The sequence below is a fragment of the Cetorhinus maximus genome, chromosome 6 (assembly GCF_964194155.1).
Source record: "Cetorhinus maximus chromosome 6, sCetMax3.hap1.1, whole genome shotgun sequence".
Taxonomy (NCBI): domain Eukaryota; kingdom Metazoa; phylum Chordata; class Chondrichthyes; order Lamniformes; family Cetorhinidae; genus Cetorhinus; species Cetorhinus maximus.
The window spans coordinates 78521652-78548768 of record NC_135884.1 but is presented as its reverse complement, the minus strand read 5'-3'; positions in this window follow the sequence as shown (position 1 = coordinate 78548768).

Sequence of the window (27117 nt, the reverse complement as noted above, 5' to 3'; positions counted from 1 at the left end):
ATAATGCTGAGGTGGTGTTAGAGAATTGGTGAACAGATTTCTCCGTTTTAATTTTCATTATCAAATGAAACAAAGACTAATGCGATGATACAAAAGAGATACTTAAACCTCATCTTTACTGTCATCATTAGTGAGCGCTCCTCTCTACTTTTCTGTTGCCAATCGGCCCCCTGCTGGTTTTGTTGTCTCAGATACTCAGCAGCCTGTGGCGAGACAGTTCATCACTGTACTCAGGACCATGATTGTCCTGATTGGCCTGTGCTTTTGAAGTATTTCCTGGTAAAGGTTTCATCATAACATAATGCATCAATGTTTGATAATCTATTGCTACCCTATGCCCTTGGGCCCTGCTAAAGAAGGGAATCCACCTGATTGGGAGAGGTTAGAGAAAATGAGCCATGCTCTGCAGACTGCTCAATGTCTGACAGTCCCAACTTCAGGCTGTGCTAATTACAATACAGGCAGAGATTTTACTGGGACTTTAGAAATCACTGGTTAGGACTAGTTGGACTATTGTGGGCACCACACTTGAGGAAAGATATAAAGGTATTAGAAAGGGTCTGGAAGAGATTTAACAGGATGTTACCGGAGATGCGGCAGTTCAGTGATGAAGAAAGATTGAATCAGTTAGGACTGTTCAACTTTGAACAGAAATCCTTCAGAGGTGACATCATAATGTTTTAAAGATGGGGGAAAGCTCTTTCCCTCTGGTGAGTGGGTCAATAAAGAGAAATGATAACTTAAAACCACTGGCTGGATAGGAAACGAGAACTTTGTTGTTTCAGAGAGTTGTATGGATCTAGAATGCACTACCTGAAAAGTGGTGAAAAATGATTCTATAAATAATATTAAAAGAGTGTTGCACAGGGACTGGAGAATGAGGGACTGATAGAGTTACAGATAGCATGTGAGGATGCGGCACTAAGCACCACTGCTCTCCCAAAGGAACCACACCAGCACAGCAGGCCAAATGGACTCCAGTTTTGCTGTAAGTTTCTATGAACCTATGTAAGGCTGGCAATCTTTATTAAGAAATGGTATTTTTGATCTACTTTTCCTTGCTTCCTTAAACATCTCATGTTCCCTTTCAGTCTTTCTGTATAGATATGTTGTAATCAACTTTTGCCAACTGTTATCACTGATCAATGAGCTTCAACAGTCATTATTTGTGAGATTTGTATGTTCTATAAAGATGAGTATTATTTCTTGATCATTAGAATTTGCATTTACTGATTGCCCAGAATGTGAAGTATTGGACCAAGACACAAGTTGCCACCAATTTGAGTGTGTCATCTATCCATCTCTTTGAATCAGTATCATTTTCTGCTCAAACAAGTCTACCAATTGGTGATTCTTCATAATATTGCATTGAGATCGCTCAGTCCACACCCAACACAAAACCCTCAAAGTTCGGTAACTTCCCTCCTTGGATCCTTTCAGTTCTATCTCTCCCCTCTTAATTCTAACTGGCTCCTCTTGTTTCTGTATGGATCCTCTCTCACCTTTCCTGGTTTTGTTTGACCTGCTTGCTTTCAGTCTGATAGCTGCTGTCAGTTCCGTCTGGATCCTGTTGTTTCCCCAACATAGAAGCAAAATACTGCAGATTCTCAAAATCTGCAGTAGACAGAAAAATGCTGAAGACATTCAACAGGCCAGGCAGCATCTATGTAGACAGCACAAAAGTCAATCTTTCAAATTGATGACATTTCTTCAGAACGGTTGATTCTTTCTGGCTTCTGTTGGTTCAGCCTGTTTCCTTTAGGTTCTCTCTGCTTCCTAGTGGATTACTTCTGGGTCCATGGTTCTGTCTATAACAACAACAATTTATATTTATATAGCGCTTTAATGTAATGAAATGTTCCAAGGTGCTTCACAGGGATATTATAAAACAAAGTATTACAGTGAGCCACATAAGGAGATATTAGGTTAGTTAACCAAAAATGTGGTCAAAAAGATCTGTTTAAAGAGTGTCCGACAGGAGGAAAGTGAGGTAGAGAAGCAGAGAGGTTTAGGTGGGGAATCCCAGTCCTTAGGGCCTAGGCAACTGAACCATGACCATGAATAGGAAATAATGGGAATGCACAAGAGGTTAGAATTAGAAGAATGCAGATATGTCAAATGTTGTGGGTTTGGAGGAGATTGCAGAGATAGGGAGGGATTTGAAAACAAGAAAGAGAATTTTAAAATCAAGGTGTTGTTAGCCTGGGAGTCAATGTAGCCCAGTGAGCACACGAGTGAGAGGGAAACGGGACTTGCTGCCAGTTAAGACTGAGGCAGCTGAGCTTTGGTTGTCTTCAAATTTATGTCTGGGTTTGTGAGTCAGTATCTGTCCAGATCCAAAACAAAATAAAAACAGAATTACCTGGAAAAACTCAGCAAGTCTGGCAGCATCGGCGGAGAAGAAATCAGTCAACGTTTCGAGCCCGTTGACTGATTTCTTCTCCGCCGATGCTGCCAGACTTGCTGAGTTTTTCCAGGTAATTCTGTTTTTATTTTGTTTTGGATTTCCAGCATCCGCAGTAGCTTTTAGCTTTTTGTTTTTATCTGTCCAGATCCAGTCTATGCTTGGGTTGATGGTGTCATATACATCCAGGTCCAGTGGGTCAGCCTATGTTTCACTTTTTGGGCAGTCTGTATCCAGATCCAGCTGGTCATTCTATGCCCAGGTTCAGTGGGGTTTATGCTAATCTATGCTAATCTATCGTCTATGTCCTGCTATATGAACCAGTTTATTTTCCAGGTCTATGGACCAACCTATATCCAAGCGTATGCTCTAGTCTGTGCTGGATTTATGCTTCAGTCTGTATCCAGACCCACAGCAACGTGGTTGTCTCTTAAATGCTCTCTGACATGGCCTAGCGAGCCATTCAGTTTTATCAAAATGCTACAAAGCCTAAAAGGAATGAAACTGGATAGACTATCAGGCATCAACCAAAGCACCAGGAACCACAACGGCAAACTCAGCCCTGTTGACCCTGCAAAGTCCTCCTTATTAACATCTGGGGGCTTGTGCCAAAATTGGGAGAAACGTCCCTCAGACTAGTCAAGAAACAGCCTGACATGGTCAAACGCTTGGAATCATACCTTACAGACAATGTCCCAGACTCCACCATCACCATCCCTGGGTATGTCCTGTCCCTCCAACAGGACAGAGCCAACAGAGGTGTCGGCACAGTGTTATACAGTCAGGAGTGAGTTGCCCTGGAAATACTTAACATCGACCCTTGACCCCATGAAGTCTCATGGCATCAGATAAACATGGGCAAGGAAACCTCCTGCTGATTACCATGTACCGCCTTCCCTCAGCTGATGATTCAGTACTCCTCCATATTGAACACCACTTGGAGGAAGCACTGAGGGTGGCAAGGACGCAGGATAAACTCTGGGTGGGGACTTCAATGTCCGTCACCAAGAGTGGCTCGGTAGCACCACCACAAACCAAGTTGGCCAAGTCTTAAAGGATATAGGTGCTAGACTGCATCTACAGCAGGTGGTGAAGGAACCAACAAGGTGGAAAAACATACTTGACCTCATCCTCACCAACCTGCCTGCCACAGATGCATCTGTTCATGACAGTGTCAGTAGGAGTGACCACCGCACAGTCCTTGTGGAGACGAAGTCCCACCTTCACATTGAGGATACCCTCCATCGTGTTGTGTGACATAACCACCGTGGGATAGATTTTGAACAGATCTAGCAACTCAAAACTGAGCATCCATGAGGCACTGTGGGCCATCAGCAGCAGCAGAATTGTACTTGAACACAATCTGTAACCTCATGGCCCAGCATATACCCCACTCTACCATTACCACTAAGCCAGGGGATCGACCCTGGTTCAATGAAGAGTGCAGGAGGGCATGCCAGGAGCAGCACCAGGCTACCTAAAAATGAGGTGTCAACCTGGTGAAACTACACACACAGGATGACTTGCATGCCAAACAGCATAAGCAGCAAGTGCTAGACAGAGCTAAGCAATCCCACAACCAGCGGATCAGTCTAAGCTCTGCAGTCCTGCCACATCCAGTTGTGAATGGTGGTGGACAGTTAAACAAGTCACTGGAGGAGGAGGCTCCACAAATATCCCCATCCTCAATGATGGGGGAGCCCAGCACATCAGTGCAAAAGATAAGGCTGAAGCATTTGCTACAATCTTCAGCTAGAAGTGTCAAGTGGATGGTCCATCTCAGCCTCCTCCAGAGGCCCCCAGCATCACAGATGCCAATCTTCAGCCAATGATACCAGGAAACGGCTGAAGGCACTGGATACTGTGAAGGCTATGGGCTCTGAGAACATACCAGCAATAGTACTGATGGCTTGTGCTCCAGAACTTGCTGCGCCCCGAGACAAGCTGTTCCACTGCAGCTACAACACTGGCATCTACCCGGCATTGTGGAAAATTGCTCAGGTATGTCCTGTACACAAAAAGCAGGACAAATCCAACCTGGTCAATTATGTGAGCCTACTCTTGATAATCAGCAAAGTAATGGAAGAGGTCATCAACAGTGCTATCAAGCGGCACTCCCTTATCAACAACCTGCTCACTGAAACCCAGTGTGCGTTCTGCAGGGCCACTCAGCTTCTGACCTCGTACAGCCATGGACAAAATAGCTGAACTCCCGAGATGAGGTGAGAGTGACTGCCCTTGACATCAAGGCCGCATTTGACAGAATGTGGCATCAAAGAGCCCTAGCAAAACTGGAGTCAATGGGAATCGGAGGGAAAACTCTCCACTGGTTGGAGTATTACCTGGAACAAAGTAAGATGATTGTGGTTGTTGGAGGTCAGTCATCTCAGCTCCACGACATCACTGCAGGAGTTCCTCAGGGTAGTGTCTTCGGCCCAACCAATTTCAACTGTTTCATCAATGACCTTCCTTCCATCATAAGGTCAGAAGTGGGGATGTTCGCTGATAATTGAACAATGTTCAGCACTATTCGCGACTCCTCAGATCCTGAAACAGTCCATGTCCAAATGCAGCAAGAACTGGACAATATCTAGGCTTAGGCTGACAAGTTGCAAATAACATTTGTGCGACAGAGGTGCCAAGCAATCACCTTCTCCCACAAGAGAGAATCTAAGCATCTGATCTTGATATTGAATGGCATTACCATCACTGAATCCCCCCGGTATCAACATCCTGGGGGTTACCATTGACCAGAAACGGAACTGGACTAGCCATATAAATACTGTGGCTACAAGAGCAGGTCAAAGGCTGGGAATTCTGTGGAGAGTAACTCACCTCCTGACTCCCCAAAGCCTGTCCACCATCTATGTGGCACAAGTCAAGAGTGTGATGGAATACTCTCCGCTTGCCTGGATGAGTGCAGCTCCAACAACACTCAAGAGGCTCGACACCAACCAGGACAAAGTAGCCCACTTGATTGGCACCCTATCCACCACCTTCATCATTCACTCTCTCTACCACCGACGCACAGTAGCAGCAGATGTAGTACCATCTACAAGATGCACTGCAGAAACTCACCAGCAGTCTTGGTAAAGCACCTTCCAAACCCATGACCACTAACAACTAGAAGGACAAAGGCAGCAGATAGATGGGAATACTGCCAAGCCAGTCACCATCCTGACTTGGAAATATATCGCTGTTCCTTCACTGTTGCTGGGTCAAAACCCTGGAACTCCCTCCCGAACAGCACTGTGGGTGTACCTACGCCACATGGGCTGCAGCGGTTCAAGAAGGCAGCTCACCATCATCTTCTCAAGGGCAACCAGGGATGGGCAATAAATGTGGATCTTGCCAGCGACGCCCACATCCAATGATAGAATAAACAAAAGCATGGAGGTAGTACAAAGCTGGGTGTTTTACCAGAAGTGGCCAAACCGTGAACTGGGATACTATTGATTGGTCAGTTGAAAAGGAATTCTGCTGAGCTACACCAACGGGACTGTCGTGACCCGAGGGAGAGAGTGTTGTAGAATGTGCCTTGTTAATACTTTTACCATGAAACTCAAAGGTGAATCTGTTATAGATAGAACTCCTGAACTATCCTGTGTGAATAAAGAACAGCATATTGTGGAACTATGTAGCTACTTAGTGCTGGGGAATGCTTATGGTCGTGTAAGATGTATCTTTGTTGCATTGACTATTTAAAGCGAAATTTACCTTTCTATTTGAAGCATCATTTGCCTGTTAATTCATGTTTAATTTGTATTGTTTCTGATTCATATTAAGTAAAAGCTCCAAAAAGTGGAATTGTGTTGATAATTTCTGCATTTGGAGGTCATTCAGTAAATGTGGTTATTTAGGTTTACGGTTCCCCAATGGAGATTGTAACAATCTGAACATCCTTTCCAGGCATTTAACAGTTCATCTTTCCGGTAAATTTCATACACAAACTCCAAATAAAAGTCCAAACCTTCATCTTTATCAAACTGATGGGCATCCAGCTCACTAAATATTTACTTCTGGTTTTACTTTTTGAAGGGAGTGACAATGCCAAGGCCAAACCTTGTTTTTCCTTTGGTGGGGATGCAACCCATTTCCACATATCCAAAAGCAAAATACTGCTAGAAATCTGAAATATAAACGGAAAGTGCTGGAATTCTCAGCAGGTCAGGCAGCACCCGTGGAGAGAGAAACATAGTTAATGTTTCAGGTCAATGACCTTTCATCAGAACACATATCCGTTGCATTCTTTTGATTCAGAGTACAACCTATCACCCTTCCTCAGATGATGAATCAGTTGTTCTCCATGTTGAATGCCACTTGGAAAAATCATTGAGGGTGGCAAGGTTTAGGGACTTCAATGTCCATCACCAACATTAGCATCACTTTTGACCAAGTTAGCCGGGTCCTGAATACAGATCTGCCAGAATGAGCTGGTGGTGAAAATTATGGCCAACCCCAGCACATCAGTGCAATAGACAAGGCTGAATGAAGCATTTATAACCATCTTCAGCCAGAAGTGCTGAATGAATGGTCCATCTTGGCCTCCTCCTGAAGTTCCCACCATCATGGATGCCAGTGTTCAGCAAATTCAATTCACTTCAAGTGATATGAAGAAACAGCTAAAGGCACTGTATACCACATAGACTATGGACCCTGACAACATCTCAGCTGTAATACTGAAGACTTGTGCTCCAGAACTAGCTGCGCCCCTAGCCAAGCTGTTATAGCACAGCTACAATACTGATATCTCACCTGACAATAATGTGGGAAATTGCCCAGATATGTCCTTTCCTGTCCACAAAAAGCAGGACAAAACCAACGTGGCCAATGATCAGTCTACTCTTGAACACCAGCAAAGTGATTTAGGGTGCTGTTGACAGAGCTATCAAGCGGCACTTGTGTGCTGCTCACTATGGGTTCCACCAGGGTCTCTCAGCTCCAGCCCCAATTACAGCCTTGTTCCAAACATGGACAAAAGAGCTGAACTCCTGAGGTGAGGTGAGAGTGACAACCTTTGACGTCAAGGCAGCAATTGACCGAGTGTGTCATCAAGGGGCCCTAGCAAAACTGGAGTCAATGGGAATCAAGGGGAAAACTCTCCGCTGGTTGGCGTCATACCTAGCACAAAGGCAGATGATTGTAGTTTTATGTATATGTCCCTAGCTAAGCTGTAGTTGTTGGAAGCTAATCATCCTAGCCCCAGGACATTGCTGTGGTAGTTCCTCAGGGTAGTGTCCTAGGCCCACCCATCTTCAGCTACTTCATCAATGGCCTTCCCTTCATCATAAGGTCAGAAGTGGGAATGTTCGCTAATGATCACACAGTGTTCAGCACCATTTGCAACTGCTCAAACACTAAAGCAGTTTGTGTCCATATGCTGTAAGACCTGGACAACATTTAGACTTGAGCTAATAAGTGGCAAAGAACATTCATGTCACACAAGTGCCAGGTAATGATTATATCCAACAGAAAAGAGTCTAACCATCTCCCCTTGGCATTCAATGGCATTACCATCGTTGAATCCCCCACTATGATCATCCTGGGGGTTACCATTCACCAGAAACTTAAACTGGACGAGCCATATAAACACTGTGGCTACAAAAGCAGGTCCAAGGCTCAGAAGTTTGAGGTGAGTAACTCACCTCCTGGCTCCTCAAAATCTGCTCAACATCTACAAGGCACAATGTCAGGAGGATCCAGTCATTGTGGTCCATGTTGGGACCAACAATATGTGGAAGTGTAGGTGAAAATTCCTGTCCAGAGAAGCACTGAGCTAAACTAAAGTACAGGACCTCCAGGATTATAATCTTAATAATCTTATTAGCCAAGTCACATGCAAATTGGTATAGGGATAAGCAGATTAAAGAGGTGAACATGTGGCTGAAGGTGTGGTGTGGAGAAGAGGGATTCCATTTGAAGGACATTGGCACCAGGACTGGGACAGGGAGGAAGTGTAAAGTTTGAGCAGGCTGCCCAAACCGAGCTAGGACCAGATTCCTAGCAGAAAGGATTATTAGGACCATCTCAAGGAGTTTAAACTAGTAAATAGGGGCGTGGACTCAGGTAGGAAAGGCAGTATTAATAACAGTTCAAAAACAAAAAGGAAGAGAGTAGACTAATATTCAGAAGTTGTACTTTAAGCATAGCAAATGAAGGGAAAACTAAAATATGTCAAGTAAACCAGGAGAGAGAACTGGAAATGTAGAGGATAAATGATAGAGCCCAGCGCAGGTTAGGGCATGTGGCACAAATAAGTGCTCTTACGCACTGAATCTAAGGAACAAATTGAGTTGAGATGCAAATGATAGCTTTTATAGACACAGCTACCAGAGGGTCAGAACTGGTATTATAAATATACCAGGTTACAAGCTCTACAGGAATGATAGAGAAAATGATAGAGGGAGGTGAGTGGAGAGGATGTTTCCTCTTGTGGGAGAATCTAGGACTAGGGTCACTGTTTAAAAATAAGGGGTCGCTCATTTAAGACAGAGGTGAGAATTTTTTTCTCTCAGAGTTTTGTGAGTCTTTGGAACTCTCTTCCTCAAAAGGTGGTGGAAGCAGAGCCTTTTATGCACTCTCTCCAATGTCTTCACATCCTTCCCGAAGTATGGTGCCCAGAACAGGACGCAATACTCCAGTTGAGGCCGAACTAGTGACTTATACAAATTCAACATAACCCCCTTGCTCTTGTACTCTATATCCCTATTAATAAAGTCCGGGATACTGTCTGCTTTACTAACCGCCCTCTCAACCTGTCCTGCCACTTTCAATGATTTACACCCAACTCCCTCTGCTCCTGCTTCACCTTTAGAGTCGTACCCTTTATTTTATATTGTCTCTTCATGTCCTTCCTGCCTCACAATTCTCTGCATTGAACTTCATATGCCAATTGTCTGCCCACTCCACCAACCTATGTCCTTTTGAAGTTCTACACCATCCTCCTCACAGCTCACAATGCTTCCAAGTTTAGCATCATCCGCAAATTTTGAAATTGAGCCCTGTACACCAAGGCGCAGATCATTAATTTATATCAGGAAAAGCTGATCCCTGGGGAACTCCACTACGAACCTTCCTCCAACCCAAAAAACATTAATTAAATCCAATTCCATGTCCATGTTGCTACTGTCCCTTTTATTCCATGATCTATAACTTTGCTCACAAGTCTGCCGTGTGGCACTGTATTAAAAACCTTTTGGAAGTCCATGTACACCACGTCAACAGAATTACCCTCATCAACTCTCTCTGTTACCTCCTCAAAAAATTCCAGCGAGTTAGTCAAACATGATTCTCCCTTAAGAAATCCATGCTGGATTTCCCTAATTAACCCACATTTGTCCATGTGACTATTAACTTTGTCCTGAATTATTGTTCCTAGAAGTTTCCCCATCACCAAAGTTAAACTAACTGGTCTGTAGCTGCTGGCTTATCTTTGCCCCATTTTTTGAACCAGGATGTAACATTTGATATTCTCCAGTCCTCTGACACCACCCCTGAGTCAAAGAAAGACTGGGACCACAATTTCCACTCTCACTTCCCTCAGCATCCTTGAATGTATCTCAGCCGGTCCCGGTGCTTTGTCAACTTTTAAGTACAGATAACCTATCCAATAACTCCACATTTTTCAATTTTAAACACGTCTAGTGTCTCAATTTTCCCATCTTTCACCATGACCTGTGCAGTATCTGCTTTCTTGGTCAAGACAGATGCAAAGTATTCATTTAATACCTCAGCTATGCCCACTGCCTCCATGTGTAAGTCCCCGCTTTGGTCTGTAATTGGCCCTACTGCTCGTTTAACCACCCTTTTACTATTTACATGTCTTTAGAAGACTTTGGGATTCCCCTTTATGCTAGCTGCCAGTCTCTTCTCATACACCTTCTTTGCTTCTCTTATTTGCTCCTTTACCTCTCCCCTGAACTTCTTATATTCAGCTTGGTTTTCAATTGTATTTTCTACATCACATTTGTCACAAGCACATTTTTCCTTCTTTATCTTAATTTCTATCTCTTTTGTCAGGGAGCTCTGGATTTGTTTATCCTATCTTTCCTTTTTAAGGGAATATGCTTTGAATTGGCCTGAACCATCTCTTCTTTGAAGGCATCCCATTAATTGGCTACCATTTTTTCTGCCAAGCTTTGCCTTCAATTTATTCAGCCCAGATCCATTCTTACCCCATTGAAGTTGGCTTTCCCTCTGGACTGTTCTTTGTCCTTTTCCATAGTAAACTTAAACGATATGATACAATGATCACTATTCCCTAAATGCTCTCTCACTGACACTTGATCCACTTGGCCAACCTCATTCCCAAGGACCAGGCCTAGCAGTGCCTCCTTTCTCATTGGTTGGAAATATACTGCTGCAGGAAATTTTCCTGAACACACTCTAGGAACTCTTGCCCCACTCTGCCCTTTACACTACTACTATCCTTGTCTATATTTGGATAACTAAAGTCCTTCATTATAACTACTCTATATTCTTTGCACTTCTGTGTAATTTCTTTGCAAATTTGTTCCTCTACATCCTTCTCGGATATGTCAAGGCATATGGGACAAAGGTAGATAAATGGAGTTGAGGTACAGATCAGAGATGATCTAATTGAATAGTGAAATAGGTCTGAAGGGTTGAATGGCCTCACCCTATTCCTATGACACAGGTTTGAGGGCTGAATGGCCTCGTCCTATTCCTATGACACAGGTTTGAGGGTCTGAATGGCCTCGCCCTCTTCCTATGACATAGGTTTGAGGGCTGAATGGCCTTGCCCTATTCCTATGAAAATTCCACTTGTAGTGATGGGATTTTAGTCAGAGGAGCGCTTCTATTTGACAGTTGGTGAGTGTGATGAATGAGGACATTTTAAAGGTTGATTTCTATCTAAATTCTATTTTTTTCTCTTTTTCTTTAATTTAGCAATTAATTAAAAATTACTCCTTAAGTTAAGTTCTGTTGCAGCCTTAAAACAGGGGTATCCAAGCTTCCTGGGAGAAGCTGCAGCTAGTTAATTAGGTAGCTGGCTTAAACTAGTTTACAGAAGATTAAGTTAGTTGTTTCTCAGAAAGTATAAAAACAGTGCTTCCTCAGTGCTGTTTAGTCTGCATTGAGTGCTGCTTTGAGTGCACAGAGTATAAAGTGAGTGGGTGAGTGGGTTGCTCCTTTTTCTACCATTTTTTTCAGCCTTCAGTAGTTGGCTCTTACTTTGGTACAGGGGAGGAAGCTGATTGGTGAGTAAGTGGTAAGTTATGCTAATTATAATAAATTGCTTTTAAAGTTGCGGTATGACAGGTCATCTCAGCCCATTGGAATGTACATCTTGCGGTATGTGGGAAGTGATGGATGCACCATGTGTCCTAGACGAACACACCTGTAGGAAGTGTCACCAGCTGCAGGAGCTTGAGCTCTGGGTTTTGGAACTTAAATGGCAGCTGGGGTCACTGTTGTGCATTCACAAGGCAGAGAACTATATGCATAGCATGTTTAGGAAGGTGGTCGTACTGCAGGTTAAGAGCATGCAGGCAGAGAGGGAATGGGTGACTGCCAGGCAGTCTAAAAGGACCAGGCAGTTGGTGCAGGAGTCCCCTGAGTCTATCTTGCTTTCTAATTGGTTTTCCACTTTGGATACTGGTGAGGCCAATAGTTCCTCAAGGGAGTGGCACCATGTGTGTCTCAGCTGCACAGAAGGGGAGGAAGAAGAGTGGGATAGTGATAGGGGATTTGATAGTCAGGGGATCAGACAGGTGTTTCTGCAGCAGTAAATGTGACTCCAGGATGGTGTGTTGCCTCTCTGGTGCCAGGGCCAAGGATGTCATGGAGCTGCAGTAAGACATCCTTCTGGGGGAGGGTGAACAGCCGGAGGTTGTGGTCCACATTCTTACCAGACATAGGTAGGAGGAGGGATGAGGTCCTGAGAGCAGATTTGGGGAAGGAAATTAAAAAGCAGGACCTTCAAGAGAAGTGTTTTCAGGATTACTCCCAGCTAGTGCTAGTGAGAATAGGGTGATTGAGCGATTGAACACATAGCTGGAGAATTGTTGGAGGAGGGTAGGCATCAGATCTGAGGCATTGGGATTGGTTCTGGGGCAAGTGGGAACTGTGCAAGATGGACAGGTTACACCTTAACAGGACCAGGACTAATGTCCTCACAGGGGGATTTGCTAGGGTTGTTTGCAGGGGGAGGCAGTGAGTTTAAAATAGCTTGTGAAGGGGATGGGAACCTGAGGGGTAGCTCCCATTTGAAGCAAGTAAAGCTGCTAAAAGGAAGTAGAAAATTAGCAAGTGAAATTAGAAATCAGACAAAACTGAGGTGAGCATCAATGAAACCGAGAATGCAGAATAATGTCAAAACAACAAAGTGAAGGGCACTCTACCTAAATGCACGCAGCATTCACAACAAAGTTAGGTGATTTAAAGGCACAAATAGAGGGAAATGGGTATGATCTAATTACCATTATGTAAACATGGCTGCAGGGCGACCAAGACAGGGAATTGAATATTCAAGTGTATTCGACATTTCGGAAGGACAGGCAAAAAGGGAAAGGAGGTGGAGTTGCGCTGATAATGAGTGATGGGATCAGTACATTAGTAAGATAGGATCTCAGATCAGAAGAACAATGTGTGGAATCTGTTTGGGTGGAGCTAAGAGACAGCAAGGGACAGCAAACATTGGTTGGATTTGTTTATCGGCCACCAAACAGTAGTGATAATGTGGGGCATGGTATTAATCAGGAGATTAGAGTAGCATGTGGCATGGGTAATACAGTAATCATGGGTGACTTCAATCTGCATATAGACTGAGTAAACCTAATGAGCACTAATGCTGTGGAGGACGAGTTTCTGGAGTGTGTTAGGGATGGTTTTCTAGAGCAGTATGTTGAGGAACAGACTAAAGAACAGGCTAAATAGCATTTATTTATTATTGATTTAGCATTATATTATGAGAAGGGCCTGATTAATAACCTTGTTGTAAAAGAATCTTTAGGGATGAGTGACCATAATATGAAAGAGTTTTACACTGTTTGAAAGTGAGGAAGTTCAATCTGAAGCCAGGGTGTTAAAGTTGAACAAAGGAAATTATGAAGGTATGAGGGGCAAATTGGCTGAGGTTGATTGGGAAAATACATTAAAAGGATTGACGGTACATAGGCAATGGATAGTCATTAAAGAATTATTACATAGTTTACAGTAATTATACATTCCTTCAAGGCATAAAAACCCAAAAAGATAAGTCAGTCAATCACGGCTAACAAAGGAAGTTATGGATTGTATAAGATTAAAAGAAAAGGCCTCTACCAGTGCCAAAAATATCAGTGAACCTGAGGATTGGGAAGATTTTAGAATACAGCAAAGGAGAACCAAGAAACTGATAAAGAAAGGTAAAGAATATGAATGTAAACAAGCAAAAAACATAAAAACAGACTGTAAAGATTCTATAGGATTCTAAAAAGGAAATGTTTGGATAAGACAAATGTGGGTCCATTACAGGCAGAGCCAGGAGAATTTATAATGGGAAATATAGAAATGGCAGAGAAACTAAATGATTACTTTGTGTCCATCTTCACTGAAGAAGATACAAGAAATCTCCCAGAATTAGAAATCCAAGGGACTAGGGAGAATGAGGAGTTGAAGGAAATTAGGATTAGTAAGAAGGTTGTATTGGGGAAAGTAATGGGACTGAAGGTTAATAAGTCCCTGAGACCTGATATTCTACATCCCAGTGTGTTGAAAGAGGTAGCAATGGAGATAGTGGATGCATTGGTGATCATTACCCAAAATTCGATAGATTCTGGAATGGTTCCTGCAGATTGGAAGGTAGCAGAAGTCACCCCACTATTTAAGACGTGAGGGAGAGAGAAAACAGGGAACTACAGACCTGTTAGCCTTACATCAGTAGAACCATAGAACCATAGAAAAGTTACAGCACAGGAGGCCATTCGACCCATCTTGTCCATGCCAGCCCGAGGACACCCAGGTGCCCTTTCTAATCCCACCTTCCTGCACCTGGCCCATAACCCTGCAGCTTACAGCACTTAAGGTGCACATCCAGGTACTTTTTAAAAGAGTTTAGAGTTTCTACCTCTACCACCAACTTGGGCAGTGAATTCCAGACACCCACTACCCTCTGTGTAAAAAAGTTCTTCCTCATGTACACCCTACACCTTCTGCCACTTATCTTGAATCTATGTCCCCTGGTTCTAGAATTCTCCATCAAGGGAAACTATTTTATCCTGTCCACTCTATCTATTCCCCTCATAATTTTGTACACCTCAATCAAGTCACCTCTCAGCCTTTTTTGTTCTAAGGAAAACAACCTCAACCTATGTAATCTCTCCTCGTAGCTACACTTTTCTAACCTTGGCAACATTCTTGTAAACCTCCTCTGCACTCTCTCTAGAGCTATTACATCCTTCCTGTAATGTGGTGACCAGAACTGCACACCATACTCCAGTACAAAAATAAAAATACCTGGAAAATCTCAGCAGGTCTGACAGCATCTGCGGAGAGGAACACAGTTAACATTTCGAGTGCGTATGACTCTTCAACAGAACTAAGGAAAAAGAGAAAAGAGGTGAAATATAAGCTGGTTTAAGGGGGGCGGGGAGTGGGACAGGTAGAGCTGGATAGGGGGCCAGTGATAGGTGGAGATAGCCAAAAGATGTCATAGACAGAAGGACACAGAGGTGGAGATATTATCTAAGGAATGTGCTAATTGGTGACATTAAGGGTAGAAAGCAGGACAAGCAAGGTACAGTTAGCCCTAGTGGGGGTGGGGTGGGGGGAAGGGATCGAAATAGGCTAACAGGTAGAGATAAAACAATGGATGGAAATACATTTAAAAATAATGGAAATAGGTGGGAAAAGAAAAATCTATATAAATTATTGGAAAAAAGGGGGATTGGAAAGGGGGTGGGGATGGAGAAGAGAGTTCATGATCTAAAGTTGTTCAACTCAATATTCAGTCCAGAAGGCTGTAGAGTGCCTAGTCGGAAGATGAGGTGCTGTTCCTCTAGTTTGCATTGAGCTTCACTTCACAATACTCCAGTTGTGGCCTCACCAGTGTTTTATACAATTCCAACATTATATCCTTAATTTTAGATTCTATACCTCTGCCAATGAAGGAGAACATTCCTTGTCTACTTAAACTGCTGCCTTCAGGGACCTGTGTACTTGAACGCCAAGATCTCTCAATTCATCTACCCCGCTTAGTATATTCCCATTTATTGTGTAATCCCTGTAACTGTTTGTCCTCCCTAAATGTATGACCTCTCACTTCTCTATGTTAAAATCCATCTGCCACTTTACCGCCCACTCCACCAACCCATCTATATCATTTTGCAGATTATGGCTATCCTCTACACTATCCACTACTCGGCCAATCTTTGTGTCATCTGCAAATTTCCCAATCGTGCCTAAACGTTCACGTCCAAATTGTTAATATATAGCACAAACAGCAAGGGTCCCAACACCGAGCCCTGTGGAACACCACTTGAGACTACTTTCCATTCGCAAGGGCATCCATCGACGATTACCCTTTGTTTCCTGTTACAAAGCCAACCTTTTATCCAGTTTGCCACATTACCCTGAATCCCATGGGCTTTTACTTTCCCGACCAATCTGCCATGTCAACTGCCTTGCTAAAATCCATGTACACAACACCTACTGCACTATCTTCATCAACCCTTCTTGTCACTTCCTCAAAGAATTCAATCAAATTTGTGAGGCAAGACCTTCCTTTAACAAATCCATGCTGACCATCCCTGACTAGTCCATGCCTTTCCACATGACAGTTAATCCTATCTCTCAGGATTGATTCTACTCATTTGCTCACCACTGATGTAAGACTAACTGGCCTATAATTGTTTGGCATTTCCTTTGATCCCTTTTTAAACAATGGAACTACGTTTGCATTTCTCCAGTCCTCCGGTACCTCCCAATTATCTAGTGAAGATTTGGAAATCATCCTCAGAGCATCTGCTATCTCCTCCCTGACTTCCTTCAGCAGCCTCGGAAATAATCCATCTGGCCCTGGTGACTTATCAGCTTTCAAGGATTTCAACCATTCGAGTATTTCCTCTCTCTTTATGACTATCCCGTCCAATATCTCGCAGTGTTCCTCCTGGACTACTATATCTACATCCTCCCTTTCCTTTGTAAACACGGAGACAAAATATTTATTCAAAACCCTTCCCACAGCCTCTGCATCTACACACAAGTTTCCATCTTCATCTCTGATAGGTCCCACTTTTTCCTTAACTAACCTTTTAGCATTAATGTATTGGTAAAACATCTTTGGGTTATCTTTAACTTTACTTGCTAATCTTTTTTCATACCCTCTCTCTGATTTCCTTATTTCCTTTTTTACTTTGTCCCTGCACTTCCTATATTAGTCTAGGCTATCAGCAGTGCTTAGTTCTTTGTGCCTATCGTACGCTTTCTTTTTCTGTTTGATCTTCCCCTGTATTCCTCTAGACAACCGGGGGTCTAGATTTGGCAGTACCACTCTAATTTTTGTAGGGGACATGTCTACTTTGTATAATTAGGATCTCGCTTTTTAGTGCTTCCCACTGGTTTTCCACAGTTTTATCCTCCAGCAGTGCTGTCCAGTCCACCTCAGCCAAGTCCCTTCTCATTTCTGCAAAATTTTCCTTCCCCCAGTTCAAGACTTTTACTCCTGCCTTATCTCTGTTCTTTTCCATGGTAATGCTAAATCTAACTGAATTGTGATCACTGTCCCCGATATGGTCGCCAACTGTCACTTCACCCACTTGCCCTTCTTTGTTCCCCAAGACTAGGTCTAGAATTGCATCTCCTCTCGTTGGGTTTATCACTAATTGGCTGAAGAAATTTTCCTGGACACACTGCATGATTTTTTCTCCCTCAGTGCCCCTTATATTGTTTGAATCCCAGTTGATATTAGGATAGTTGAAGCCTGCTACTATTATTGCCCTCTTGTTCTTACAAGCAGAAATTTGCCTACATATTTGTTCTTCTATCTCCCTTTCACTATTTGGGGGTCTGTAGTATACACCCAGTAGTGTGACTGCCCCTTTTTTATTTCTAAGCTCAATCCATAAAGCCTCGTTTGTTGACCCATTTAGTATATCATCCCTTCCCACAACTGGAATTGATTCTTTAACCATTAGTGCTACCCCCTCCTTTTTTATCTCCTACTCTATCGTGTCTGAAGACTCTATAACCAGGGATATTAAGCTGCCAGTTTTGTCCTTCCTTTACCCAGGTCTCCGTCATTGCAATGATATCCTGCTGCCATGTGTCTACCTGTGCCCTTAACTCATCTACCTTTTTCGTAATACTCATTTCATTGAAGTATAAACAGTTTAACTCCGTCAATTTCCCTTTTGTAAACTTTGCTTCTCCTGTAACTCCATGTCTATCACAACGTCCTTAGCTAATGTTCTACCTCCATTTTTCTGATTTGAATCTGTCCTATTTGATCCTACTCCTGGATCCCATTCCCCTGCCACACTAGTTTAAATACTCCCCAACAGAACTAGCAAAAGCCCCCGCAAGGACACTGGTCGCAGCTCTGCCTGGGTGCAGCCCGTCCGGTTTGTATAGGTCCCACTTTCCCCAGAACCGGTCCCAGTGCCTCAAGAATCTGAATCCTTCCCGGCTACACCATCTCTCCAGCCATGTGTTCATTTGGTCTATCCTCTTATTCCTGCTCTCGCTAGCACGTGGAACTGGGAGTAATCCTGACATGGCTACATTTGAGGTCCTGTATTTTAATTTATCTCCTAACTTCCTGTACTGAGCTTGCAGGTCCTCATCCCCTGGTTTACCAATGTTGTTGGTACTGATGTGTACCATGACCACTGGCTGTTTACCTTCCCTCCCCAGAATGTCCTGCAGCCGCTCCATGACATCCTGGACCCTGGCACCAGGGAGGCAACATACCATCCTTGATTCACGTTTGCAGCCACAGAAGCATCTGTCTGTGCCCCTAGCTATTGAATCCCCTATCACTATAGCCCTGCCACTTGTTTCCCTCCCACCCCTCTGAGCAGCAGAGCCACACACGGTGCCATGATCTTGGCAGTTGCTGCTTTTCCCTGAGAGGCCATCCTCCCTACAGTATGCAAAGCTGCATATCTGTTAGAGATGGGGATGACCACAGGGGACTCCTGCACTACCTTCCTGAGCCTTTTACTGTTCCTGATGGCCACCCATTCCCTTTCTGCCTGTGTAATCTTCACCTGCGGTGTGACCACCTCACTAAACGTGCTATCCACGACTTGCTCAGCATCGTGGATGCTCCACAATGAGTCCACCCGCAGCTCCAGCTCCGAAATGCAGTTAGCTAGAAGCTGCATTTGGACACACCTCCCGCACACATGGTCAACAGGGATACTGGAAGCATCTCTCATTCCCCACATCCTGCAGGAGGAGCACATCAAGGGTCTGAGTTCTTCTGCCATGACATCCCTCTCGATTAAGCTAGTTACTCCCTTAAAAAATATGCTAGCTCGGGGCCTTATTTATGTTAGCTAGGAACCTTGTTTCTTGACTAATTATACTTGTAAAGTACTACTCTATACTTTTTATTTTAGCTCCTACCTCAGTATTAAGCAATGAATTACTTTAATAGATTGGAAAAAAAAACTCACCAGGATTTTCTCACCAATCAGCTGCTATTTTTAAAATCCACTTTCAGAAGAGTGTTCTTCGCAGGTCTGGTGCACTCCTGAAGGTATTGCCTTTCCTTCTCTCTCTCTCTTATTTTGGTTTGAGGAGTAGGGAGGGATGAAAACACTACAGCAACATGTTTGGCGTTCTTTGACAGTGGGTCCTCTTCAATCCCCTTCTGAGTTGCGGTGACTGCTCTGACTTCTCCCAGAATGCTTCTCAGTCACTTCTCACTACCCCCTTTTGTTGGATGCTCTTCCACCTGTTGAGAGCAAGGGTCCTTCCGCTCGATCCCCTTCTGAGCTGCGGTGACTGCGCTGACTTCTCCCAGAATGCTTCTCAGTCACTTCTCACTACCACCCTCTGTTGTAGTAGGGAAAATGCTAGAATCTATTCTAAAGGGTGTGGTAAATGGGCACTTGAATTGGGCATAGTCAGCATGGATTTGCAAATGGGAAATCATGTTTGATGAACCTGTTGGAGTTTTTTGAGGATGTTACTAACAAAATTGATGAAGGGGAGTCGGTGCATGTAGTGTACTTGGATTTTCAGAAGGCTTTTGATAAAGTTCCCCACAGGAGATTGATAAGTAAAGTTAAACTACATGGGATAGGAGGCAATATTCTGGCATGGATTAAGGATTGGTTAACAGGCAGAAAACAGTAGGAATAAGTGGGTTATTCTCACGTTGGCAGGCTGTGGCAGCTGGGGAAACTGGGCCTGTATTCTCCAGAGTTTCGCAGAATGAGAGGTGATCTCATCGAAACCTACAGAATACTTAAAGGGAAAGACAGGGTAGATGCAATAAGATGTTCCTCCTCGTTGGGGAGTTCAGTACCAGGGGACACAATTTCAAAATAAGAGGGAACCCACTTCGGACCGAGATGAGAAGCTTTTTTAACTCAGAGGGTTGTGAATCTTTGGAATTCTCTACCCCAGAGGGGCACGGAAGCTCAGTCATTGAGTTTGTTTAAAGCAGAGATTGACAGATTTCTAAATCCCAATGACATAAATGGATATGGGGATAGAGTGGAGAAAAGGTATTGAAGTGAATGATCAGCCATGATCATATTCAATGGCAGAATGTGCTTGATGGGATGAATGGCCTACTCTATGTTCCTATCCCAGGAGGGTGTATTACTGATGATTGGCCTTGGCAGTGGGATGTTCACTTCCTCCAAATCAGGATCTTCACTCTGCAGTTTCACTTCACCTGTAGCACCACTTGGGGGTGGGGGTGGGGGAGGGGGGGGGAGGGGGGTGGTAGGGGGCGGGGAAATGTAACTGTGCAGTTCCTTTCAAAATTGCAACTATCTTGCCTTTGGACCTCCATTTCTGATGCTACTGATTTACTCAACCACACCCTCAACTCCACCTTTGATGTCCAAGTCTCCAGTGTAACCATTACTCTATCTCACCCTCCCCTTTCCCCAGTTTTGGCCCTGAGCTCTACTCCCGTAAGTCTAAAAAACACAGACATGAAAGGATATGGTGGATTGGTTTGGCCATCCACTATCAGACCTGGCTGGACCACATAAAACACTACCAGGAGCTGCTTTTGTCTTCCAAAACTGCTCACTAATCCAGGGCCATCCTGGAATGCAAAGATAACCCTTCTTTTCTCCACTGCAAACCATTTTCTTAAACCCCCCTCCCCTGCCCCTTCCACCCTTACTTCCAACAAGTGCGAGGAGCTCATCGGGCTCCTGTCACTAAGATCAAAACAATTCAATCAGATGCATTCCAATGGCCCACCTGCCAAACTTCCCTTAAAACTCCCTATGTCCAACGCTGAACTCACATCTTTCTCTAGTCTCTTTCCTATCTTCCCTTCAGCCTCTCTGAGCTCATCTTGTCCATGAGCTTCACCTCTTAATCCCTCAACCCCATTCCGACCAAACTGCTGGCCACCCAGCTTCCCCCCCTGGTCCCCATGCTAGCTGATATTTTCAGTGGTTCTCTCTCTTCAGGTGCTGTCGCCCTCTCCTCTAGACCTGCGGTTATTCTCTGCTCCTTGAGAAAATAACCCTTGACCCCGCCATCCTTACAAGCCATCATCCCATCTCCAACCTCCCTTTCCTCTCCAAAGACCTTGAATGTGCTGTCATTTCCCAAATCCGTTTCCATCTTTCCCGGACCTCCATGTTTGAATCTGACCAATCAGGTTTCTCCCTCTGCCACAGAACTGAAACAGCTCTTATCAAAGTTACAAATGACATCCTGTGTGACTGTGAGAAAGAAACATTCCCTGGTCCTTCTCGACCTGTCTGCAGCCTTTGACACAGTGACCACACCATCCTCCTCCAGCCCCTCTCCACTGTCGTCCAGCTGGGTGGGACTGCTCTTACCTGGCTCCATTCTTATCGAGCTAATCTTAGCCAGAGAGTCACTTGCAATGGTTTCTCTTCCTGCTCTAACACCATTACCTCTGGGGTCCCCCAACATCCCCCCCATATCCTTGGCTCCCTCCTATTTCTCATCTATATGCCACCTCGTAGTGTTAGTTTTCACATGTACGTTGTTGACACCCAGCTCTACTTCACCACAAACTCTCTTGACTCCTCCACTATTGGACTCACTGTTGTTGCTACACTGTTGCTAATTATCAGACTCCTTATGTGACATCCGGTATTGGATGAGCAGAAATGTCCTCCAATTAAATATTGGGAAGACTGAAGCCAAAGTTTTTGTTCCCTGCTCCAAACTCCATTCCCTAGCTACTGATTCCATCCCTCTCCATGGCAACAGTTTGAGATTAAACCATAAGATAAAAGCAAAAAACTGCGGATGCTGGAAATTCAAAACAAAAACAAAAATACCTAGAAAAACTCAGCAGGTCTGACAGCATCTGCGGAGAGGAACACAGTTAAGGTTTCGAGTCCATATGACTCTTCAACAGAACTAAGGAAAAATAGAAAAGAGGTGAAATATAAGCTGGTTTAAGGGTGGGGGGAGGAGGGGACAAGTAGAGCTGGATAGAGGGCCAGTGATAGGTGGAGATAACCAAAAGATGTTATAGACAAAAGGTCAAAGGGGTGTTGAAGCTGGTGATATTATATAAGGAATGTGATAATAAAGGTACAGAGAGCCTTAGTGGGGATGGGGTGGGGGGAAGGGATCGAAATAGGCTAAAAGGCAAAGATAAAACAACAGATGGAAATACAATTAAAAATAATAGAAATAGGTGCGAAAAGAAAAATCTATATAAATTATTGGGAAAAAGGGGGGATCGGAAAGGGGGTGGGGATGGAGGAGAGAGTTCATGATCTAAAATTGTTGAACTCAATATTCAGTCCGGAAGGTTGTAAAGTGCCTAGTCGGAAGATGAGGTGCTGTTCCTCCAGTTTGCGTTGAGCTTCACTGGAACAATGCAGCAGGCCAAGGACGGACATGTGGGCATGAGAGCAGGGTGGAGTGTTGAAATGGCAAGCGACAGGGAGGTCAGGGTGATGCTTGCGGACAGACCTAAGGTGTTCCGCAATGCGGTCACCCAGTCTGCGCTTGGTCTCTCCAATATAGAGGAAACCGCATTGGGAGCAACGAATGCAGTAGACTAAATTGAGGGAAGTGCAAATGAAATGCTCCGTCTGGCTGAACTTGTTCTCACACTGAACAATTTCTCCTTAAACTCCTCTCACTTCCTCCAAATAAAAGATGTGGCTATGGGTACCCGCATGGGCCCCAGTTATGCCTGTCCTTTATGGGGTATGTGGAACATTCTTTGTTCCAGTCCTACTCCGGCCCCCTCCCACAACTCTTTCTCCGGTACATCGATGATTGCTTCGGTGCTGCTTCATGCTCTCGTCTGGACCTGGAAAAATTTATTAATTTTGCTTCCAATTTCCACCCCTCCATCATTTTCACATGGTCCATCTCTGACACTTCCTTTCCTTTCCTTGACCTCTCTGTCTCAATTTCTGGTGATAGACTGTCCACCAATATTCATTACAAGCCTACCGACTTCCACAGCTACCTTGACTACAGCTCCTCACACCCCGCTTCCTGTAAGGACTCCATCCCATTCTCTCAGTTCCTTCGCCTCCATCGCAGCTGTTCTGATGATGCCACTTTCAAAAACAGTTCCTCTGACATGTCCTCCTTCTTCCTTAACCGAGGTTTTCCACCCACGGTGGTTGACAGGTCCCTCAACTGTGTCCGGCCCATCTCCCGCACATCCGCCCTCACACCTTCCTCTCCATCCCAGAAACATGATAGGGTCCCCCTTCTCCTCACTTATCACCCCACCACCCTCCACATTCAAAGGATCATCCTCCGCCATTTCCGCCAACTCCAGCATGATGCCACCACTAAACACATCTTCCCTTCACCCCCCCTGGCGGCATTCCGCAGGGAAAGTTCCCTCCGGGACACCCTGGTCCATCCTCCATCACTCCCTACACCTCAACCCCCTCCCACGCAACCGCAGAAGGTGCAACACCTGCCCCTTTACTTCCCCCCTCCTCACCGTCCAAGTGCCCAAACAATCCTTTCAAGTGAAGAAGCATTCACTTGCACTTTCCTCAATTTAGTCCACTGCATTCGCTGCTCCCAATGCGGTTTCCTCTACATTGGAGAGACCAAACGCAGACTGGGTGACCGCTTTGCGGAACGCCTTTGGTCTGTCCACAAGCATTACCCAGACCTCCCTGTCGCTTGCCATTTCAACACTCCACCCTGCTCTCATGCCCACATGTCCGTCCTTGGCCTGCTGCATTGTTCCAGTGAAGCTCAATGCAAACTGGAGGAACAGCATCTCATCTTCCGACTAGGCACTTTACAACCTTCCGGACTGAATATTGAGTTCAACAATTTTAGATCATGAACTCTCTCCTCCATCCCCACCCCCTTTTTTTCCAATAATTTATATAAATTTTTCTTTTCCCACCTATTTCCATTATTTTTAAATGTATTTCCATCCATTGTTTTATCTTTGCCTTTTAGCCTATTTCGATCCCTTCCCCCTACCCCATCCCCACTAGGGCTATCTGTACCTTTATTATCACATTCCTTATATATCACCAGCTTCAACACCTCTTTGACCTTTTGTCTATAACATCTTTTGGTTATCTCCATCTATCACTGGCCCTCTATCCAGCTCTACTTGTCCCACCCCCGCCCCCCCCCCTTAAACCAGCTTATATTTCACCTCTTTTCTATTTTTCCTTAGTTCTGTCGAAGAGTCATACGGACTCGAAACGTTAACTGTGCTCCTCTCCACAGATGCTGTCAGACCTGCTGAGTTTTTCCAGGTATTTTTGTTTTTGTTTGAGATTAAACCAGTTTGTTTGCAACATTTGACATTGAGATGAGCTTCCTTCCTCATTCATTCCATTAGCAAGACTGTCTCTTTCCACCTTAGTAACATTGCCTAACTTTGCCTCATTCATGCATTCGTTGGCCCTAGACTCGACTATTCCAACATGTTCCTGGCTGGTCTCCCACATTCTACCTCTGTAAACTTGAAGTCATCCAAAAGTCTTCTGCCTGTGTCTTAACTTACAGCAAGTCCCGTTCCCCTATCCCTCCTGTGCTCGCTGACCGACATAGGCTCCCGGTCAAGCAACATTATGATTTAAAAATTTCCACCTTGTTTTAAGATCCATTCATGGCCTCACCTACCCACCCACTACCTCTAACTTCCTCCGAGATGTGTGCTCCTCTAATTCTGGCCTTTTGTGCATCCACAATTTTCTTGCTTCGCCATTGGAGGCTGCGCCTTGAATTACAGAGACCCAAAGCTCTACAATACACTCCCTTCACCTCTCTACATTGCCTTCCTCCTTTAAGACGTTCATTAAGTGTTCCTTCTTTGACCAAACTTCTGATCGTCTGGCCTTCTATCTTCTTGTGTGGTTTGGCATCATTCTTTGTTTCATAATGTTCCTGCGAAGTATCTTGGGGCATTTCATTATGTTAAGGGCACTATACCAATGTTGTTGTTGTTGTTGTTAACTTAAGATATGTTGTAGACAAATTCCGACAATGATATAACAAGCAGTTCCACTAGAATCAGCAGATGCTGCCAAGCCCCATATCTTGTTCTCAGTTTCAGAGTGCAATGGGGCAGATGTCATGGCCATTGCCATTCTATCCATCCCATCCCATCCCAACCCAATGTCTGTACAGCTGGTGATTCAGGATTGAAGTCCCTTGGTAAATGGGTTCCTTCCCAAACCGTGTTCCTCCCATGAGTCCCATGCTGACATTACACCCCAGTAGTTATAGGTAAGGTAATATATTCATGTTACTAGACTAGTAATTCCGAGGAGTAGACTAATGTTCCAGAGACATGAGTTCAAATCCCACAGCAACTGGAGAAATTAAAATTCATCTAAATAAATCTGGAACAAAAAGCCAGTTTCAGTAATGGTGATCATGAAACTACTCAATTGTTGTAAAAAAACAAACTCATCTGGTTCACAGATTCCCTTCCCTGAAGGGTATTAGTCTTCCTTACCTGGTCTGGCCTACATGTGACTGCAGACCCAGAGCAATATGGCTGATATTCAACTGCCCTCTGAACTGGCCTAGCAAACTACTCAATTGTGTTCAAGAAAGTGGCTCACCACGATCTGTTCAAGGGCAATTAGGGATGGGCAACAAATGCTGGCCCAGAAATGCCCACACCCCGTGACAATAAAAAACAGAAGTGTGCCATGAAATGGAGAAAGTTTGCAGCCAAGATCCTAACAGCCGCCTTGTCTTGATGCAAGCAAGGTTGTCAGAGACTCAAGGAACTGCATGTTTCCGGACTAGCATGGAGTTGGAAAGATGAAGAGGAAGCAATAAGGGGAACTGTACATGGACTGGTTCTGTCTGAACTGGTTCTGAAGGTCTGCATTAAACCCAATAAGTACTCAGGGTTTATGTTCATGTTGCTGTAAACCTCTGATAGTCAATGGCAATGCCTGGTTATCACATTCATTGGCTGATACACAAATGGTGAAAGAGCTCTTCAGTATTGAGTCTGCTTGTGTTTGCCAGGGCCTGTTTTCATGGTAACACGCTGGATGGTTAGGGATATATATAGATGTGTTTCATCTGAGGGCAAGAGCATCCACCCTCCGTGCTCCAAGTGGACCTTTTGTATTTTTGAAATCTTTCAGTGAGAATCCAACAACCGAGAATCAGACTGCAGAAACGTGAACTATATACATCAGGTACAAATATATCCAGCACTGACACCCCAAGAGGAGAGCTGGGCAAACCTGCAAAGTGCATCAACAAGTTGGTGAGGTGCATAATGCTCTCGGTTATTGTGGCTTTGCCAGCAGTTGGTCAGACACATTTAATCATCACCAACACATAGTGATGAGACTGTTGGGATTCTCAAAGTCAGAAAAACAGTATCACGGTGGAGAATTCTACAGAAGAGTATTGGGGTACCAGAACAGCACATTCCAGTGACTTTCTGGAGGTAATGAAAAAAAAAAACAGAATTACCTGGAAAAACTCAGCAGGTCTGGCAGCATTGGTGGAGAAGAAATCAGTTAACGTTTCGAGCCTTCACGGCCCTTCGGCAGAACTGAAGCACAGTTAGGAGAGGGGAGAAATATAAGCTGGTTTAAGGTGGGAGGGCGGGGGGAGAGAGAAGTTGAGGGTGTGGTGATTGTGGAGATAAGCAAGCAGTGATAGGAGCAGATAATCAAAAGATGTCACAGACAAAAGGATCAAAGAGGTGTTGAAGGTGGTGATATTTGTCTAAGAAAAGTGCTAATTAAGAATGGAAGACAGGACACTCAAAGTGCAGCTCTAGTATGGGTGGGGTGGAAAGACTAACAAGGTTTTAGTTTTAGATTTAAAAATAATAGAAATAGGTGGGGAAAGACGAATCTATATAAATTATTGAAAAAAAAGGGGGAGGGGGGAGAAACGGGGTGGGGATGGGGGGAGGGGGAGTTTAAGATCTAAAGTTGTTGAATTCAATATTCAGCCCGGAAGGCTGTAAAATGCCTAGTCGGAAGATGAGGTGCTGTTCCTCCAGTTTGCGTTGGGCTTCACTGGAACAATGCAGCAAGCCAAGGACAGACATGTGGGCAAGAGAACAGGGTGGAGTGTTAAAATGGCAAGCG